This window comes from Pelophylax lessonae (genome assembly GCF_965119305.1).
Source record: "Pelophylax lessonae genome assembly, chromosome: 4".
Lineage (NCBI taxonomy): Eukaryota > Metazoa > Chordata > Amphibia > Anura > Ranidae > Pelophylax > Pelophylax lessonae.
Window position 1 is genome coordinate 188888705 of NC_138771.1, and position 16343 is coordinate 188905047.

Sequence of the window (16343 nt, forward strand, 5' to 3'; positions counted from 1 at the left end):
CAGATGGTAGGCCGAGGGGAAGGATAGTCGAATACCCAACTGGGAGCAAAAGGAGTGCCAGAACAAACTGGCTCCCACGGTCCAAGACAATCTCCGTGCAACCCGTGTAAATAGGAGACCTCCCTGGCAAACACCAAGGCAAGCTCCTGAGCGGTAGGCAGCCTCTTAAATGGAACACAGTGGCACATTTTAGAGAACAGGTCGATAACCATGAGGATAAAAAAAGAGAGATATGATCCAAAGCATACACAGTGACGTGCCTCCATCCCTAATGGTTTTTGCAAACAAGAAACAAAGATCGTGGGACTTTAGATGAGGCAGGTCACTAACTGAGGTACACAAAAAAAGAAACAAAAATAAAATCTGCACATGGTAATTTATTGTACATTCAGTAATTAATACGAATATGTCCCATCAATTACAAATATGATATAGACATGTATGCAAAGAAGCTACACAGAGAAATACATCTAAAAAAACAATTATTATAATAATAATTGAATGATATTACATCAAAAGTACATGGTCGTCTCTTCATAATATATCTATGCATCTATGTAGCTCTACACGTTTCGTGGATCCCTGTCCATTCATCAGGACCTAGATGCAAAAAGATACCTGTAAATATAGGTTTGTATAAGAATACACAAAATCTCAAAAAATAATAAAAAGAAAAAAAAAATAAGAGGATGGCCTTATCACTTACATGTCGGCATTAAAAATACCAGCATCTGGGGGGAAAAAAGGCAAATGCACCAGAGCAAACATCTGACCTGGGGCAGTGGCAAGGAAGTTAACCACCCAGTCTAACAGGGAGGGGGGGAGAGGGAAAAGGAGGAAGGGAGAAGGCAACCAAGGGGCAAGCCAAGACATCTGGAACCATTCCGTGAGATGTGAAAAGACCAAGAGTGATCTAGAAAAAATATTGTATTTTGAGAGGCGAGATATAAATATATATATATATATATATGCTGATTGAATATATAGAATATAGTGTCTAGAGATGTGTTCACCATCAAAATTCCGGGATACTAACGAAAATCCGTAAAAGGTACCAAGAAGTGCTAAGTGACCAAAGGTGAATAAAGGTGGAAACCATAGTGTGTTGTCAAAAAGAAAACCAAAAAGAGAGACCCAGTGACCAAATGGAAAAAAGAGAAAATTGAATATAGCATACTGCAATGAGGGTAACATTGACACCTCAAAAATCTTACCAGTAGTGTTAATTGTTTGGACTGAGAATAACCATGTAACCCAGAGATCCCGGAAGTTCCACAATAAAATCCATGGCAGGGAGAGACCAGGGATGCTCCCAATTGGGAATGGGATGCAGTAGGCCAAAGGGAAGGTGCCGGGGAGATTTGTTCTGGGCACAGACCAAACAAGCAGCCACATACGCAGTAACATCAGTGCAGAGAGATGACCACCAGAACTGACGGGAAATAGCCCAGGACATCTGGTTCTTACAGGCATGACCGGCAGTCTTGGAATCGTGGTACGTGCGTTACAGTTTGTTGCGCAACCCCTCAGGTATAAAACATTTTCCAGCAGGTCTCTCTGTGGGAGCATCAGGTTGGGCAGCCAAGATCTGTTCCCCAAGAGGAGAGGTTACATTGGTACGGATGGCAGCCAGGATATGATCTGAAGGTATGACCGGTGTCGGCACAGAGTCCTCCCTGGACAACTTAGAATACTGTTGAGACAAGGCATCAGCCTTGTCTCAACAGTACGAGACAAGAATAAGGCCCATCTGACCTGACAGGGTGTGAGCCTCTTGGCTTCCGAGAGATATGTCAGATGCTTCTGATTAGTGAGAATGAGAACAGGAACCACAGAACCTTTGAGCAAGTGTTTCTACTCTTTGAGAGCCAGGATAATGACCAAGAGCTCTCTGTCTCCAATCTCATAATTGCATTCAGCTGGAGATAGCTTCTTGGAGTAGAACCCACAAGGTTCCATCAGGTGTCCGACACTGACAGGAGGGCACCTACTCCCGTTTCAGATGCATCCACCTCTAGGACAAAGGGTAAACCAGGATTGGGACGAGACAGAATAGGAGCCGAAGTGAAAGTAGACTTGAGGGCCTCGAAAGCTTGGATAGCAGTAGGTGTCCAATTGTGGGAATCGCTATCCCTCTTCGTTGGATCTGAGATAGATTTGGCCAAAGAGGAATAGTTCCTGATAAATTTACAATAGTAATTGACAAACCCAAGAAAAAAGCTAAATGGAACGGAAACCACTGGGAAGAGGGCATTGTAGAACAGCCGAAGCCTTCTGTGGGTCCATGGAGAACCCTTCAGCAGAAATTATGTAGCCCAAGAAGGCAATCTGAGACCGGTGGAATTCACATTTCTCAAGCTTACAGAAAAGCCCATTCTCACATAACCATTGCAGCACCTGTCTGACATCCAGGCAGTGTGATTCAACGGAGTCCAAGTAAATCAAGATGTCGTCCAAATAGATTACCATACATTGCTGCAACATATCACAAAAGACATCATTGGTGAGCTCCTGGAAGACAGCGGGCGCATTGCACAAGCCAAAGGGCATAACCAGAGATTCGTAATGATCGGTTCTAGTATTAAACGCGGTCTTCCACTCGTCGCCCTCCTTGATCCTTACAAGGTTATACGTGGCCCTTAGGTCAAGCATGGTAAAGACCGTTGCTCCCTTGAGGCGGTCGAAAAATTCAGTAATCAAGGGAATCGGGTATGCATTCTTGACCATGATGCAATTGAGGCCCCTATAATCAATGCAAGGTCTCAACTCACCCCCTTTATCTTTACAAAGAAAAAAACGGCACCCTCTGGAGTAGTGGACTTGCAAATGTGCCCCGGGCAAGCGCATCCACCTTAGCTCCTCCTTAGCCTTAGTCTTCACAACCGAAAGAGGATAAACCCTGCCACGAGGGGGAATGGCCCCAGGTTGCAAGTCTATAGAACAATCATACAGACGATGAGGAGGAAGAGCACCAGCATGCACCTTGTCAAATACATCTTGATACTCACAATATTCAGTAGGCAACACTGAATCTGAGGAAGTACAAAGTACCTTAACAGGCACATGGATACAAACAGCACCACACCCACTGCCCAGGAGAGGACAACTGCGATTAGCAGTTTATCTTTATAGGAAAGTGGGGACGAGGAAATTCTACCTAAGATCTGCCCTTGACAGGACCTTAGATGCGAGCGTTTCCCGGACGGGTTGGACAAGTTTTCAGGGAATGCCCACCAAGACCAAAATACAGGCACTGGCCTTTCCTCCTCCTAAAGGCCCGCTCAGTCTCAGAAAGGCAAGTGAACCCCAGCTGCATGGGTTCACAGCCAGATGCACAATCCCCAGGAAGTGAAAAAAGGAATGGGTGGGAAAGAAAATGTAGGAGCCAATCTGGTAGAAGGCCTCCGCAGGTGCTCTTTAAAAAATGGTCTCCCCCTGAGCGTAGTATCAATCAAAATTTAGGAAGGAAATGCGAGCCTCAAGCTCGCCAGGGAGACCATGAGCGAAGACAGCCACCAGAGCTTCATTATTCCAGCCCACCTCTGCTGCCAGGGTATGAAATTCAATGGTATACTCGGCAACGGTTCATATACCCTGTTGAATGGACAGGAGCGAGCAAACAAATCAAATACCCTACGAAAGGAGGCAACAAAACCCGGGTAATCGAGTATCACAGGATTTTCGTTCTCCCATAAGCGATTCGCCCAGGCCAAGGCCTTGTCCGAGAGCAAAGAGATTAGGAAGCCCACCTTGGACCTTTCAGAGGGAAATGCCTGAGGAACCATCTCATAATAAATGCCCACTTGCTTTAGGAAGCCATGCATGGGGAGCATACTGTCAGGGTGCCAGAAAACCAGACCACACAGGAATGCAGGTAAAATAAAGCAGTTTATTGAAGCCAACAACAATAAATGCACAGCAAGAGTGAGGAAGCGAGAACAAGCCAGGGTCAAGTCCAGAAGCGGGTAGTCATCCAGGCCAGAGTCGAGTCCAGAAGCGTGTAGGCTGCCGATGCCGGGTTGTCTGCCAATGCAGGGTCGAGAGCCAGGAGAGTCAGTCATCAGCCAAGCCAGGTCATACATGGAGGAACACGGAGAACAGAAGATTGCTAGCAGAGGTGCACCTTGGAGCACAAAAGCAAGGGCAAGGACTGCAATTCATCAGGTGATAGATATACAGTGGGGATCGAAAGTTTGGGCACCCCAGGTAAAAAATTGTATTAATGTGCATAAAGAAGCCAAGGAAAGATGGAACATCTCCAAAAGGCATCAAATTACAGATTAGACATTCTTATAATATGTCAACAAAAGTTAGATTTTATTTTCATCATTTACACTTTAAAAATAACAGAAAACAAAAAAAATGGTGTCTGCAAAAGTTTGGGCACCCTGCAGAGTTAATTTCTTGTACTGCCCCCTTTGGCAAGTATCACAGCTTGTAAACGCTTTTTGTAGCCAGCCAAGAGTCTTTCAATTCTCGTTTGAGGTATCTTTGCCCATTCTTCCTTACAAAAGTCGTCCAGTTCTTTGAGATTTCTGGGCTGTCTGTCACGCACTGCCTTTTTAAGGTCTATCCATAGATTTTCAATTATGTTGAGGTCAGGAGATTGTGAAGGCCATGGCAAAACCTTCAGTTTACGCCTCTTGATGTAACCCCCCGTGGATTTTGAGGTGTGTTTAGGATCATTATCCATTTGTAGAAGCCATCCTCTCTTTAACTTCAGCTTTTTCACAGATGGCATCAAGTTACCATCCAAAATTTGCTGAAATTTTATTGAATCCATTTTTCCTTCTACTCGTGAGAGGTTCCCTGTGCCACTGGCTGCAATACAACCCCAAAGCATGATTGATCCACCCCCATGCTTAACTGTTGGACAGAGGTTCTTTTCATTCAATTCTGTGCCCCCTCGTCTCCAAACGTACCTTTGCTTATTCTGCCCAAAAAGTTTAATTTTAACCTCATCGGTCCACAGAACTTTTTTCCAAAATGCATCAGGCTTGTCTATATGTTCATTTGCAAAGTTCAAACGCAGATTTTTGTGGTGAGGACGTAGAAGAGGTTTTCTTCTGATGACTCTTCCATGAAGACAAATATCTCTTTATAGTGGAATAGTGTACCACAACTCCGGTGTCTGCCAGATCTGTCTGGAGGGATTGTACAGTCAAACGTGGGTTTTTAATTGTTTTTCTCACAATCCTGCGAGCTGTTCTGTCTGATATTTTTCTTGGTCTTCCAGATCTTGCTTTAACTTCCACTGTTCCTGATGACTGCAATCTCTTAATTACATTCTGAACAGAGGATATTGACATCTGAAAACGCTTTGCTATCTTCTTATAGCCTTCTCCAGCTTTGTGAGCATCAACTATTTTCAGTTTCAGTTTTCTAGACAACTGCTTAGAAGATCCCATGGTGCTGATTGTTGGGATTGTTAGATGAGTCTGGGCATTTAAAACCTTTGAGATTGACATCACCTGGTCTTCCCAGATGATAATTGAGAACAATCCATGACACTGGCAGGTCTCAGCCCTGCAGGGGGCAGTGCATGCTATAAATTCTGCAGGGTGCCCAAACTTTTGCAGACGCCATTTTTTTGTTTTCTGTAATTTTGAAAGTGTCAATGATGGAAATTAAATCTAACTTTTGTTGACATATTATAAGAATGTCTAATCTGTAATTTGATGCCTTTTGGAGATTTTTCCATCTTTCCTTGGCTTCTTTATGCACATTAATACACATTTTTACCTGGGGTGCCCAAACTTTCGATCCCCACTGTATTCAGGTGTGCAGAATCATCACTGTGCGACACCTAGGCAGCAGGCAAGTGATGGTGCAATCAAAGTTTATAAGAGGCAGCAGTCTGCATATGTTCAAGATGGTTGCCAACAGGAGGGCAAGGTAAGACCTTGACAGATACCAGCTGAGCACTGTTTTTTATTGGTTAGTTCACCTGTAACCTAATGATGACACATTAGAGCTATATATAGGTGATTGCGGTGACTAGTTCTCAAAGGTAATGACTAAGCGCTGACATTTGAGCAAAACGTGCCTACCTCTTTGTCCCCTGCTCCATCTGTCAGCCACTTGTCATATGAAGCTTCAATAAAAGGATTTTTAGAAGTGCAGTCGTCTGAAATTATTTCCTTATAATTCATGAAAGCCTTGTGACAGTTTTAGAAAGAGTTCTGGCACGTGTGATAGATTCAGGTTATTCTTATTTGGGCCACCTTCACAATGTGAGAAAAAAATCAAAAAATAAATACTACCAGTTTATAGATAAGGAAACTTGAGGTAATTAAGACCAACTCTAAGTTGATGTACAAAGACTAACATATCAGAGTTGGGCTGTTGTGTATTCACTTTAATGTTGTGCTTCATTGGGTGGTAAGACTTTGGTTGCTAGGATGCTGTTAGCCTATGTCACAGGGCTAAACACTGGCAGTGGGCGGAGTCTGATGGGGATGCTGAGAAACTAATTTCCTAACAGGTCTTTGTAATTAATGGCAAACAGCATTGGGTAGATTCCATTGCTGCTTTTGGGCCATCCAATGACTATGGAACCCACTGGCTGCTGTCTGTTGTTAATAACAAGTTTGGCAGACCTGCTGGGGTATTTGTCACTCAGCATCCCCATTAGGCTCTGTCCACCCAACAGCTAAATTTCTCGGTACAGTGGCAATAAAGATCTGTAGCAACTGTTTCCAACATTTGGCAGGCATAGGAGAATGACAGAGTTCTAAAGAGTCTATGACACGCTTTATAAATTCCAGGGATAGTGAGACATAAACATGACGTTTTTACTGTTATTTTAATCTGGTAAATATAACATTCTAAAAATAAATGTGGATATTTCCCCCTGGCACGTATTATGAGGATCATTTAGCAAATCTAGAGAAGAGATAAAGGTTCAGGCTGCTTTTCTTGCAAACAGAAACATGAATGAGTCACTTGTGAGATACATGTAGTAAGGTAGAGTCTGAAGTGGAGATTAGGCTGAGAGTAGAGGCGTACAAATCTGGCAGAAAGGCACAAAAATAGTCATGGGCAGGCAGAGGTCATACATAGTCTGACAGAGGAAAGCAGAGTTATCCAGCGGAAGCATAGTCAAGAAATCAGACAGAAGTCCAAAACCGGTAGTTCAGCAGTTCACACAGAAAGGTTGACTCCCAGGGGACAAATCCACACAAATGGGCCCAGAGCACAGGAAGTGCCTCTGTTTAAAGGCTGAGATGATTGAAGATTGACGGTAGGTGGTGGAGATTAGTAGTCTAAAGGGGCAGAAACACTAAGCAGAGTATATGCTGCACAGACTCAGATCTTCCTGTTGCAGAGTGACTAGAGACGCAAACCCAGAATAAGAAGAATCCAGGTTCATAACCACACAGATACATTACATCATCCCCTTCTTTCTATACTTACAGAAACATTATAAATAGCAGGAAGCATAAAAGCAGTACTGGGCTTTTGTTTAAGAAACCTCAACATAGTTTGCAAAACCAGCATCATTAAAAATTCCTTTAATAAATGTTTAAAAAAACATTTTTCACAAGTAATACATTTACAATTACTGTAAACTTTCAAAACAAATTACAGTATAAGTTAAATTAACTTAAAGTGGGTACTGTCTCCCTTTAGCAAAGGACATCATATCTGTTATTCTTCCAATGATGTAGGAATAGTGGGACAGATTATCATATTTACAGTTATAGGAGCTCTGTGTGAAATTCCATTAGAGATTGCATGCCTTTTTTATTATTTCCGATTGAAATTCAATTCGTTCACTATAGTGAAATGCAAGTCTACACTTGCTGCAGCCCCATATTAATTGTCTTTATCCTACAGATTTTCCAGAAAAATATAATTTTTTTGCAGCTGTATGAACATATTGTTGATATTCGTTGTGAAATAAAACAGACTGGTGCAATGCGGTGTCATTTGTCCTTTGAAAATTAGCATCATTGTGGACTAAAATGAAAAGGTCCCCCTTTAATTAATTGATAATATTTATGATTGTATTTCAAACAATCTTTTATAGTGAATCTTGATCTCTTTGAAGGGCTCAATTTTGGGTACAACCAATCAACTTGGGTACAACCAGCCTGCCGGATTTTACATGTGACTATTGCTAACGGCTTCCACGTGGTTGCAGGAAAGAAAATACCAGAAGTACCAGAAATTAAAATCATTACAATGATGGTTGTTCAATAGGCATCATTGATTGGTCATTGTTTAAAGACCATACTTGGTTAGCTGATACATATCAAGATGGCTGTAAGCTTCATTTATGGATAAGCTTTCTGTATTCTGCTAAGTCAGACTTGTCCTGGCAGTTGTACAAAACGTTAAGTGTTTCCAATATATTCAGTTCACATATTTAGCATGATTCCAGCTGCTCCTATTTTAAAATCAGCTTTTTTTTTCAATGTATCAAGTATTGGGCTATTAATCACTATTGAATGGAATCGTGCTGGCGTGTCATTAAGTGCTATGGTTGCTGGCATTAGTTTAGGTGAATGCACTACTGCCAGAATTCTTCTAAGTGAGACATCAATCATACACTCTTGGGTGAAGGTGTTAGAAATTGCTACAGAGCCAGTCTGCCAAGCTCATTTCAATGAAGAAAACAACATTGATATTTCTTTCTCCACAATGAATTATTTTGTTTCTGTGATTAAGCTAAACCACAGATAAGAACTCCTCGCAGCTGGCATCTAATGTCTGCTGCTAAAATGCATTACAGAAATTCTGTCATTTATGGCCACCAACCAGTCTTGTATGGTTCCTATATGAGCAAGTGGACTGTCTAATAGATTCATTTACATTGCAAATAAAATCATTCTGGACATCTTTAAAGGTTTTGTTTTTCATAATTGATGGGACATAGAATAGGAAAACGTCTTTCCTGTAGAACTAAGACCTTGATTTGACTCTGATAGGGGGAGACATTTGGCTACGTATGAATGCTGTAATGGAATACAAAGTTTGCCCACTCTTACAGTGTATATAACCACCCAAAGAGAAAAAAAAACAACATATACAGTGTATATATAAATATATATATATATATATATATATACACAATATCTCACAAAAGTGAGTACACCCCCACATTTTTGTAAATATTTTATTATATCTTTTCATGTGACAACACTGAAGAAATTACACTTTGCTACAATGTAGAGCAGTGAGTGTACAGCTTGTATAACAGTGTAAATTTGCTGTTCGTGTGGTCGGATGAGACCAAGATAGACTTATTTGGTTCAGATGGTGTCAAGCGTGTATGGCGGCAACCAGGTGAGGAGTACAAAGACAAATGTGTCTTGCCACCTATAGTCAAGCATGGTGGTGGAAGTGTCATGGTCTGGGTCTGCCTGAGTGCTGCCAGCACTGGGGAGCTACAGTTCATTGAGGGAACCATGAATGTAAACATGTACTGTGACACACTGAAGCAGAGCATGCTCCCTCCCTTCGGAGACTGGGCTGCAGGGCAGTATTCTAACATGATAACAACCCCAAACACGCCTCCAAGATGACCACTGCCTTGCTCCAGCATGTCTCCAGACCTAAACCCTATTGAGCATCTGTGGGGCATCCTCAAACAGAAGGTGGAGGAGCGCAAGGTCTCTAACATCCACCAGCTCCGTGATGTCGTCATGGAGGAGTGGAAGATGACTCCAGTGGTAACCTGTTAAGCTCTGGTGAACTTCATGCCTAAGAGGGTTAAGGCAGTGCTGGAAATAAATGGTGGCCACACAAAATATTGACACTTTGGGCCCAATTTGGACATTGCCACTTAGAGGTGTACTCACTTTGCTTCCAACGGTTTTGACATTAATGGCTGTGTGTTGAGTTTTTTTTTTTTAAGGGGACGGCAAATTTACACTGTTATACAAGCTGTACACTCACTACTTTACATTGTAGCAAAGTGTAATTTCTTCAGTGCTGTCACATGAAAGGATATAATAAAATATTTACAAAAATGTGAGGGGTGTACTCACTTTTGTGAGTTACTGTGTATATGTATATATATATATATATTAAGGTGTTTGGTCGGTGCATGAGTTTCCTTTTTTTTCAAGCTTTTTATCATTTACATTTAATTTGTGAACCTGCCATATTTCTGTCTTAGAGTGACAGCATTCAGTCAGGTCAGTGTACTATATGTATGGAAAGACAGTATTCTTACACTAGAAAAGTAAGTGTGTTAGGAATACAGAACTTCTCCACTTCTTCTTATCTGCATAAACACAAGGGGCGTGTTCCTTACTACATAGAAGTAAATTGGCCAGGATCTTTAGACTGCTTGAATTACCTTTGCAGAGTGCACAAAACATTAGTTTTGTGGGCTTCTGGCTGGGTAATCAGAGAATCAAAAAAAATGTTTCAGTGGTATATTTAACAGAGTAGGCTTAAAGGGCATTAAAAATAAGAAGTCCTGTCACATAAATGCAAACTTTTCTTTCTCTCTATGCATTATGTGCCAGGTCACATGGTAGGTGGAGACCAGAAGAAAATAGGCAGTAATTACCGTAGTTAATGCTGTCATGTGCCTTTAAAGTGAATTGGATGAAATATCATTTTTTGTTTTCCTATCCTACCCAGTTATAAATGGCAAAATATCTGTTAAGGAGAAACTGTAAAAAAATATAAAAGAAAAAAGGATAGATTTTTAAATATTGCATTTTTTAGCTCTGAATGCAATAAAGAAAATATTCCTATTAACTAAAAAACAAGGAACACTGATTAACAAGATATTACCTTTCTTTGTGTTATTCCTGATAGGTCATTGACCCATGAAATTCTGCTGCCTACCAGACAGCTTGGTAAAATATTTAATTGTGTAATGCTCTTAGGCATTTTATAGAGGGAAATGTACAGATGTTCCTGAATTTGTAAGTGTCAGTATTCTCCAAGAAACACATTTTTTAGGAATGTAGACCTTCTAGACAGTAAGAGACCAGGTGCCGACTAAAATATTTCTGTATTTTTTAGTTGTATTTGTGATAGCTTTTAAGGTTATATAGTCCTCAATAGCCAAAAAAGGGTTTAAAATCCACTTTGTATGCACCAAATGTCTTCACATACCCAGTTAAAAAGTAGCAGTGATATCACCAGTGTGCTGAAAAGAGAGAAAAGAGCTGTAGGAGGGACCCAGCAGGTCCTGACACCACAGGCTACCTGCAGAAAACTAAAAGGAGTTGAATATATGACCAATCAATCGGCCCAAGCAGTTCCTGCACAGACAAAGTTCCACACTGGATTACAGCACAGATATGAAAGAAATACACAAAGCACATTAAGATTTAAGTAAGCCTCTTGTATTTAGATGATATTAGCTTTTCCTGATGTTCAGCTTCAAGGATATAAATTATTTGTGAGACATAAAAAAAAAACGTTTTGGGGAGCAACCTAGAGACTTACATTTCTGACTTTTTGGGAGAAAAACTTTATCTAAGTGTCATGATGACACTTAGGACCACTTTACACTTGAGCATTCCACTGCAGTGCAATAATGTGCATTATGTTAATGTGATGATCCCATTCTTCACTGAGAAATCAAATAACTCAGTGCATTCTTCACAAGTGTAATAACCTGTCACCAAAAATGAATGTATGGATGCTTACCCATGACCTCCTAAATTAATAGAAAGGTCATAACTTGCATTGATAGAAGCTCCCTGGCACACGGTAGGACACACTAATTGCTAGTAGATCAGATGCAAAATAATCCAAAGATGTCAGATTTTCTCACATTAAGGGTAAAGAGGACCCCTAGGGTCGGTTGACAGGACTTTCTCTGATGCCAAACTCCCTTGTACTTGCCACTCAAAAAAAGCTTAAAATAGGATCACTCCAAGACAGGACTTTCTTGGATATCTTTTTTTTGGGGGGTCCCAATGGTGTATAGCAGTAATGGTGTATAGCAAACCTTGGCACTCTGAAGTGTAGTTGAGCATCATGGGAAATGTAGTTACAAAACATCAGGGGTGCCAAGGTTCACCGTCACTGGTTTATAGTGTGCTAAATTTGTGAAAACAAGTCTTTATTTAACCGCTTCCATACAGAGCAGTTAGACCCCCTTCCTGCCCAGACCAATTTTCAGGTTTCAGCACTCTCACACTTTGAATGACAATTGCTCAGTCATGCTACACTGTAACCAAACAAAATGTTTATCATTTTTTCACACAAATAGAGCTTTCTTTTGGTGGTCTTTGATCACAACTGGGGTTTTTTTTTTTCGTGATATAAGCAAAAAAAGAGCAAAAATTTTGCAAAAAAAACACTTTTTTTTAGTTTCTATTATAAAATTTTGCAAAAAATTAATTTTTCTTCATACATTTGGGCCAAAATTTATACTGCTACATATCTCTGGTAAAATTAACCCAAATTAGTGTATATTATTTAGTCTGTGTGAAAGTTATTGAGTCTAGAAGCTATGGTACCAATTACTGAAAATTGATCACACCAGATGTACTGATGGCCTATCTCCTTTCTTGAGGCCCTGAAATGTCAGGACAGTACAAATACCCCCCAAATGACCCCTTTTTGTAAAGTAGACAGTCCAAGGTATTTAGTAAGAGGCATGGTGAGTTTTTTGAAGTTATAATTTTTTCCCACAATTCTTGGGAAAATGAAGAAAAAAATGTTTTTTCTTTTTTTTCCCAAAACGTTGTCAATTTATAAGCTATTTCTAACACATAGCATGTACACAGCAAAAATGACACCCCAAAATTCATTCTGCTACTCCTTCTGAGTATGGTGATACCACATGTATGAGACTTTTACACAGCCTGGCCACAAAAAGAGACTCCACGTCCAAGTAGCACCATAAGGCGTTTTAGGAGCATAAATACACATAAAACTTTCTTACTACTTATCACACTTTTCAAGGCCCTAGAGCACCAATACAATGGAAAAGTCCACAAAATGACCCCATTTTGGAAAGCAAACACTCCAACGTATATTCTATGAGGCATTATGGGTCCTTTGAACAGTTTTTGGAAAATGTGGGAAAAAAGTTGTCAATTTATAGGATATTCCTAACACATAGCATGTACATAGCAAAAATGACACCCCAAAATACATTCTGCCACTCCTCCTGAGTATGGCAATACCACATGTGTGAGACTTTTTCACAGCCTAGCCATATAGAGGGGCCCAACATCCAAGGAGCATCATCATGCATCCTAGCCACTTGCCTAGGCCTATTTTTGACATTTGGTGGTTACAAGCTAAAATCAGTTGTTTTTGCTAGAAAACTACTTAGAACCCCAAAACATTATATATTTTTTTTTAGCAGAGACCCTAGAGAATAAAATGGAGATTATTGCAGTATTTTTTATCACACCATATTTGCACAGCGGTCTTCCAAACGCAATTTTTTTGGAAAAAATTCACTTTTTTGAATTAAAAAATAAGAAACCAGTAAAGTTAGCCCAATTGTTTTCCATAATGTGAAAGATAATGTTACGCCGAGTAAATAGATACCCAACATGTCATGCTTCAAAATTGCGCACGCTCACAGAATGGTGACAAACTTTGGTACTTAAAAATCCCCATAGGCGACACTTTAAAAATTTCTACAGGTTGCTATCTTAGAGTTACAGAGGAGGTCTAGGGCTCAAATTATTTCTCTTGCTCTAACGATCGCGACGATACATCACATGTGTAGTTTGAACATTGTTTACATATGTGGGCGGGGTTTCCGTATGCGTTCGCTTCTGCGCGCGAGCTCACAGGGACAGGGCGCTTTAATTATTTTTTTTTTTTTTTACTATTTATTTTATTTATTATTTTTTATTTTTACACATTACTTGTAATAGAAAAAGGCACAACATGACCTCTTTTTTGTGAGATCTGGGGTCAAAAAGTCCTCAGATCTCACAAGTACACTAAAAGATAGAAAAAATAAAAAATAAAATAAAAAAAAAATTAAGTAAATTGAAAAAAAAAAAAAAGGGACCTTTAAACTGGTTGCTAGGCAACGACGTTTGCCGTAGCTCCGGTCCTCCAAGACCATAGAGTCGAGTGAGGGCAAGCTTGCCCTCACTCGACATCCTGTCTGTGAGGATCCGGGACCGGATCGTTTTCCCCGCTGCCGGCGGGTCCGGTAAGCGGGGAAAAGGACCAGAATGCGGCGGGAGGGGGGGCACCTCTTCCGCCACCCCGGAAGGGTGATCCCACGGCGAATCCGCCGCTGGGACCACCCTTATCGGAAAGCCAACCGTCCACCGTTTAAAAAAATACCAGGGTTATGGCAGCTATCTGCTGCCATAACACCGGTATTTAGGTTTAAATGGAGGACGTATATAAACCTTTTTGGACTTAGACATGGTGGCTGTATGAAGGGTGACAGGTACTCGGGTACTTTGCTGGGCAGCTGACAGGTACTCTGGTACTCGAGTACTCTGATAGGCAAGCGACAGGTACTCGGGTACTCTTATGGGCAGGTGACAGGCAGGTGATAGGTACTGATGAGTAGTACTGATACTGATAGGTGATACTGATACTGTACTGATGGGTACGGATGATCAGTACTGATACTGATAGGTGATAGGTACTGATGGGTACTGATGAGTACTGATGAGTAGTGATGGGTACTGATGAGCAGGTGGCAAGTACTTCAGGTGTCAGGTACTCGGATGAGCAGGTGGAAGGTACTCGGGTACTCTGATGGGTAGGTGACAGGTACTCGGGTACTCTGATGGGTAGGTGACAGGTACTCGGGTACTCCGATGACGGGTACTCGGGTACTCGGGTACTCCGGTGAAGGGTACTCAAAGTACCAGAGTACCTGTCATCAGAGTACCTGAGTACCTGTCATCCGAGTACCTGAGTACCCGTCATCAGAGTACCCGAGTACCCGTCATCAGAGTACCCGAGTACCCGAGTACCTGTCATCAGAGTACCTGTCATCAGAGTACCCGTCATCAGAGTACCTGTCATCAGAGTACCCGAGTACCTGTCATCAGAGTACCCGAGTACCCATCATCAGAGTACCCGAGTACCTGTCACCAGCCCATCAGAGTACCCGAGTACCTGTCATCAGAGTACCTGATGGGCTGGTGACAGGTACTCGGGTACTTTGATGGGCTAGTGACAGGTGCTTTTTATTGGGGGGGCAATCAGTGTGGTTGGGGTGCACTGTACTTGGTAACTAGCTGTTACCACAATCTCCTCCTCACACAGGATCAGTGTGTGAGGAGGAGAACACGGTGACAGCTAGTTACCGTGTTCTCTGTTGACATTTGTGACCGGCTGTGATTGGACACAGCCGGTCACATGGTAAAAAGCCAATTTCATTGGCTCTTTACCTATATCGGGGATGGGCTCTGTCCGAGGGACGAGCCTCGTCCCCGATCGCCGTGCTGCGCGCCCCCCGGGGGGCGCGCATTGAGGAAGAAACGAGCGGCTCGCGCTGGAGCCGCTCATGTGATCGGCTGTGATTGACACAGCCGATCACGTGGTAAACAGCCCATTTCATTGTCTGTTTACCTTGATCCGGGTTGGGCTCAGTCCGAGGGACGAGCCTCACCCCCGATCGACGCGCTGCGCGCCCCCGGGGGCGCGCAGTAGCGGCGAGACCGGGCGGCCGTCATATGACGTCCGCCCGGATCGAGAGAGGATTCCTGCCGACGTAATTTTATAATGGCGCGGTATGGAAGGGGTTAAAAAAGAATGTTTAACCACTTTACCACCGGAGGATTTTGCTGTCTTACGTCCAGGCCGCTTTTTGCGATTCGGCACTGTGCGACTTTAACTGACAATTGCGCGGTCATGCAACGCCGTACCCAAACAAAATTTACGTCCTTTTTTTCTCACAAACAGAGCTTTCTTTTGGTGGTATTTGATCACCTCTGCGCTTTTTATTTTTTGCGATATTAATAAAAAAAAATGCGAAAATTTTTAAAAAATAACAATATTTTTCTACTTTGACAGCTAAAAAATATCCAATATATTCAATTTTTGTCATATATTTAGGCCAAAATGTATTTAGCTACATGTTTTGACAAAAAAATTCTCAATGAGCATATTTTTAACAGCTTTAAGACCGGAAGATTTTACCCCATTCCTGACCAGGCCATATTTTGCGATTCGGCACTGCGTTACTTTAACGGACAATTGCGCGGTCGTGCGACGCTGTACTCAAATTAAATTGAAGTCCTTTTTTCCCCACAAATAGAGCTTTCTTTTGGTGGTATTTGATCACTTGTGCGATTTTTACTTTTTGCTGAATCCTGCAATCTGTCCCTGCCTGTCACATAGGAGATTTCCACACTCGATCCCCGACGATCGGGGAGGAGCGGCGGTGATCACCGCCGTTCTTCCCCTGGCCCGACTCCCGC

General features: G+C 41.8%; 1 protein-coding gene across 10 annotated transcripts in view; it reads left to right on the forward strand.

Moving 5' to 3' along the window:
* Positions 1-16343, forward strand: part of MAGI2 (membrane associated guanylate kinase, WW and PDZ domain containing 2) — a 1130869-nt gene that overhangs the window by 1016038 nt on the left and 98488 nt on the right. The window lies entirely within an intron of this gene.